Raw genomic sequence first — 5802 nt, forward strand, 5'->3', positions numbered from 1 at the left:
ACTTATTCATAAAGATATATAAACAGATAAACAAACCATTCTTCTGTACTTTAAAAGAAACTAAAACTTACAATGAATTTAAATATTCAGATGATACAAAAACCATTTTCCTAATCTTGCTATTTTAATTTTATTAAGGAAAAATTTTAAAGTGCAATTTTATTTCATTGCAATATATGCAGTTTTTAGTACAGTCATCTTTAATTACTTTCAGATTTACAAATTTACTATTCTCTAGTGAGATTTTCTTAGACTTTAAGGCTGACTTTTTTATCTCCACGACTGTTGGAACATATTTCTAGTATAGAGAAAGATTTTCAATAAATTACATGTTTTGCAGAAATAATAACTGACTTCTTTTTATAAAAAAAGTTACTAATTGAGGCACAACTTCCTTAAATATGAATAATTCCTTGTACAGATTTTCTAGTACTTAACAAAAATAAGGCAAATAATAAAAGCTAATATTTATGTTATACTTACAATGTGCCAGACATTTTTAAATTGTTTTATAATATCTTAATCTTTTTAACATGTCTTTCAGACAGTTACTCTTACTATCCCTGTTTTATTGCAAGGAAACTGGTAAACAGATAAAAGGTATCTTTTTAAAAAAACTGCACAGCTAGACAGGAGTCCTAGCTATCACAATGCAAAGAAATACACTTATCCTTTCCCCAAGAAGTAAGTACAATGCCGCACAGTATGGTTAAAACAATCATGTTAGGGCTTTAAATTAGATTAAGTCCAGGAAAGCTACTTTTTTTTTTTTCAGGAAACAAAACAATATAAATTGCTGCAACATATTATTTAAAACCTCCATAATTCAGCAAATATTTATGAGATATACAAAGAAACGAAGAATGACTCATGCTCAGTTAAAAACAGTATGTCACTAGAAACAATCATAAGTGGGCCCAAAGACCTCAAAGTAGCTATTATAACTATGCTCAAGGAATTCCAGGAAACCATATTTAAATAATTGAGGAAAAATGAGATTACAACGATATTTAAAAGGGACTCAATAGAGAGAGAAACTATAAAAAAGAAATGAAAATCACAAATTTCAAAGCACAATAAATGAAATAAAAAAAAACTAGTAGATGGACTCAGTATCAGATTTGGAATGGCAGATAAAACTATCAGTGAACTTGAAGAGAGATTAATAGAAAGTATACAATCTTAAAACCACAGAGAAAAAGAAGTGAAGAAAAATAACAGACCTCAAAGACTAATGGAACAGCATCAGGAAAACAGAATAGAAAGAAACTTCTCCCAATTCATTTTACAAGGCAATATTACTCAGATATCAAAGCAAGATAAAGATATCACAAGAAAGAAACTACAGATCAATAGCATTTATGAACACAAACCCAAAAATCTTTAACAAAATAGTAGTTCGCCATATCCAGTCACATAGAAAAAATAATAATCCATCATCCGCCATTGATATCTTATCCAAAGCTGGTTTGACTTCCAGAAACCAATTAATGTAATACATTACATTAAAAGAATAAAGAACACATACCACATGAACATTTCATTAGATGCCCCCTCCAAAAAAACCCATTTGACAAACCCCAACAAATATTCTTAATAAATATTCTCAACATAGTAGGAACAGAAGGAAATATTTTCAATTAGGTAATAGGTATTAGTGAAAATTTCTAGGCTGACATCAAAGGTAATGGTGAGAGACAGGATGCTTTTACTCTAATATCAGGAATGATGCAAGCAATATTGTGAAGTAGGAATTTCTCTTCCATTCTACAGATCAGAAAACTGGGGCTTAGAAAGTTTCAGCACGTTTCTGGTCTTGCAAAACTTGTAAGTGTCAGAGCCATCATTCAAATTCAAATATGATTCTTAAGTTCCTGAGTTTAATCACTGTGAGACATTGCTTTTCCCTTGCACCTCTTTGGTTTAGTTGCTGCACAGTTCAGCCAAATCTGAGCAATCATTCCATATTAAAATATAACATCTATCATCATGTGTAACATCTGAAACCTGATGTAGACATTTATCTTTGATGAAAATGTGCATCATTTTATACTTTGGGTCTTCTATTTTAGTTTGGTCTTCAGTCTGGCTTTTCAGTAACATTTCCATTAATGCTGATTTTAGATATGTCTTTAAATCTCCTCCCATATCCTTTCTTATTTTCAGTAGATCACCTTTGTATGTGAAAGCTTTTATCTCCTTTACTACTTCCATCACTTCATTCAAACCTATTCTTACTGCTCCTCTCCAGGCACTAGAATACAGAATACCTTATAGATAACCAGGTCATAAATATGTGTACATGATGTCCTGCCTTCTTGCCTTTTCTCAGAATTTGCTCGCCTGTCACTTCCTCTTTATCACTCTTTCTATCACTTGTAGATCCTTTCCCTTTGTCTTCAAACATGATCAAGTCTTCCCCACCCTTAAAAGCCCTCCTTTGTCCCAATACCTCTCTCCACTACTCAATCCTTTCTGTACAAAGTAAAATGGATCCTCCAAGCTTCCAACAGATTCATCCAAGCTCACCAGAGTGACAAAGAACAGAGAGGGGTTTGAAAGCATCTTATATCACTCTTCCCACACTCCCTTCACGAGCCAGGTCCTTCCCTAGTTTTTCCCCATCTCAGCATATAACATCATCTGCCTCACTGCTCAGACCAAAACTCCAGGTGTCATTCTTGATTCTTTTGTATCTATTTAGTTCGATATTCGATCATTAACACTCCTGTTGGTTTTACCTCTAAAATAGTCCCCATTATCCACAGAGGATATGTTCCAAGACCCTCAGTGGATACTTGAAACCACAAATAGTCCAAATGCTATATAAACTATGTATTTTCCTATGCATACACACCTATGATAAAGTTTAATTTAAAATTTAGGCACAACAAAAGATTAACAATAACAAATAATAAAATAAAATAATTATAACAATATACTGTAAGTTATGTGAATGTACTCTCTGTATCTGTCTTAATATATTTTATTGTACAAACTTAATGCCTTTTCCATCTTAACTAAGCACTTATCACACACTGTGGCCATAGCTTTTGCAGTCCATGGTGCAACAGAAGCCCTGGTATGAATTTCTGTTTCCTTATTCACTATTGCATGGATGGAAGATTTGTTCTTACTGTGGATCTTAACAACCTGAGCATACAATTTTTTCTTTGCTTGTTAAGTTGGTAACTTTCATCTTTTCACTTAAAACAAGCACTTTGCAGCTTCTCTTCGGCAGTTCTGAATTGCTTAGCATCACTTCTCTTGATCTTCGTGGCCATTGCTAAGTAAAATAAGGGTGACTTGAACACAAGCACTGCAGTACCCAGAGTGCTGATTTGATAACCCAGGTGGCTACTATGTATGGGACTAACAGGCGAGATACACTAGACAGAAGGATGATTCACATTCTGGGCAGGACAGAGCAGGATGGTACAGTAACTCAGAATGGCACACAATTTAAAACTTACGAGTTACTTATTTCTGGAGTTTTCCATTTAATACTTTCATGGCTCAGATGACCATGAGTAACTCAAATTGTAAAGAGAGAAACTGCAGATAAGGGGGGCGACTGTATTTTCATAGTCTCATCTCTAGCTTTCTTTGTTTCACTTTTTTCTCATAATAGTTTATTTTCCACATAAAGGCCGCATTCCTTTTTCTAAAGTATGCACTAGATCATCACTCACCTGCTTAAATCCTTTCCATGGCTTCCTATAGCATATGGAGGACAACATAAATGCCTTACTAAGGCCTGCAAACATAATAGTAATATAATACTTCTTTGTCCTAATATGGTTACAAATTGTTATATTATCTTGCCTAGGTTTCTAAAATCAACCCCCCCTTCATTAATTTACCTCTGGCCATTTTCTCTCTCTTACTAACTTTTCAGTGAGTCAAGTTTAGTCTCTGCACTTGCATTTCATGCTGCCTAAAAATGTATCACAGGTATTTCCACAGCTCATCCATTCTCATCATCCACATTCTATCCCAAAGACTAGCCATTCAAAAAAGCCTTTTATGACTGTAGTAGATAAATTAATATCCATTCACTTACTTACCACAACTCCTTACTGCATTTCTCTTTTATTTTTTTTTTAAGGGAACTTCTCAATATCTGAAATTCTGTTTCACTCTTTATTTACATCTATGTCAACATCTTGCCTCATCAGAACACAAGACATGTGAAAAACGGAAGAAATTATCTTTTATGTGCTGATAAATCCTCCAACACCTAAAACAATACCCAACAGATTCTTTGTATTTGTTGAATGAATGAATGAATGAATGAATGAAAGAAAGAAAGAAAGAAAAAGAAGCTGTAATGATTCCTGTGTACCTATCATTACATTGGTGAAGTGAGACAACTTCATGGTAGAAGGTTCAATGTGTTTAAAATATTTTTGGATTAAAAAATAAATATATATAGTGAATAAGCTTTCTCTGTTTCGATAATTCCATAATTTCATTATAATAAAACAGTAATGAGTAAATATCAAATTTCTTATTCTGAATTATTTAACCTAGAAAATTATATTTAATGATAAAAATAAAACTGAAAATATATTCTGTTCATTTTAAAAATAGCTATTAAAGTATAATCTCTAACATAATGGTGTTTCTGTCTTGTAGAAGACTTGATCTCATCTTAATGACTCTGCTACTCACCTTCTACAGTAATTTTACTTGCATGATGCATTCCCCCTAAACTTAATTTATATTCTTTTTTGGACCTTTCATCCACTCCCTCGATATCTGAAGCGCTCCAAATTTCTGTCTTCAAAGTTTAACTCTCTCCTGAACTCCACGACAGTTACGTGTTTCCAACACCCCTCTCTACCTTTACACAGACATCATTAAGATACTTTAAAGAAACCCATAAGGCATTGTAATGTAGTTCTTAGGAGCCCTAAATTCAAATTTCAACTCTCCTAAATTCTTGTGTCCTTATCTGTAAAGTCAAGATAACAACAGAATCTACCTCTTAGGCAGCATTAACCCTACAGTTTTATTGAGCTAAACCATGTAATCACTAGGCAAATGGTAAGTGGTATGTAACTGTTTAGTTATTGGACATATATGCTGGGACTAGAATTTGTATTAATACTAATTAACGACCACATTACTATAGTTGATGAAAATAAGTGACATTTAAACATCTAGTTTTCAAAAGTAATATATTCCTTCTTAAGTGATTAAAGTATAACTACAGAACTTTTGTGAGGATTATTCAGTATTATTTATTTAATTGAATTATTTAACCAAAATTTATTTGGTACATTGTTATAATGAACCAAACATGATATAAGATACTAAGAAGTCAAAAAATTAACCAATATTATATCTATTCTTAAAAGACTCAGACCATAAAATGATATTCAGAGAAAAAAAGACTCATTTGCATTAGACTATGAAGGCTGTGTTGTAGCTACATTCAAGGTAATGGGTTTGAGTTGAAGATTGATCTCCCACAAATACTTGATTTTTCCAGCCTCAATTTCCTCTTTTTGCAAAATGAATGTCTGATTGCATTATATCTAATAACCATCTCAGTTCTAAATATTATATATATAAATAAATGGCCCATAAATTAGTATCATATTCTTATCTAAAACAAAGAGGATATGCTATTTATATCTATTTTCATTAATTTCTTAAAAAATATGGGAGGAGACTTATTTTGTGTTTTATTTTGTCACAGAGCTGTAGGTGAAATAGATTATCTATCATGTCTTTTTTTTCAGAACAGATCAAAAAATATTGACATTCACTACAGTAGAGAGATTGTATTTATGC

The 5802-nt window shown here is 32.3% G+C and overlaps 1 long non-coding RNA gene across 1 annotated transcript in view; it reads left to right on the forward strand.

Moving 5' to 3' along the window:
• The window catches only part of LOC116661722, a 4811-nt gene extending 4538 nt beyond the window's left edge, over positions 1 to 273 (forward strand). Inside the window, exon 3 of the long non-coding RNA XR_004317623.1 lies at positions 261 to 273. This is a non-coding gene — a long non-coding RNA (uncharacterized LOC116661722). The remainder of the gene's footprint in view (positions 1 to 260) is intronic.
• The last annotated feature ends 5529 nt before the right edge of the window (positions 274 to 5802 follow it).

The sequence above is a fragment of the Camelus ferus genome, chromosome 36 (genome assembly GCF_009834535.1).
Source record: "Camelus ferus isolate YT-003-E chromosome 36, BCGSAC_Cfer_1.0, whole genome shotgun sequence".
NCBI classification, from domain to species: Eukaryota; Metazoa; Chordata; class Mammalia; order Artiodactyla; family Camelidae; genus Camelus; species Camelus ferus.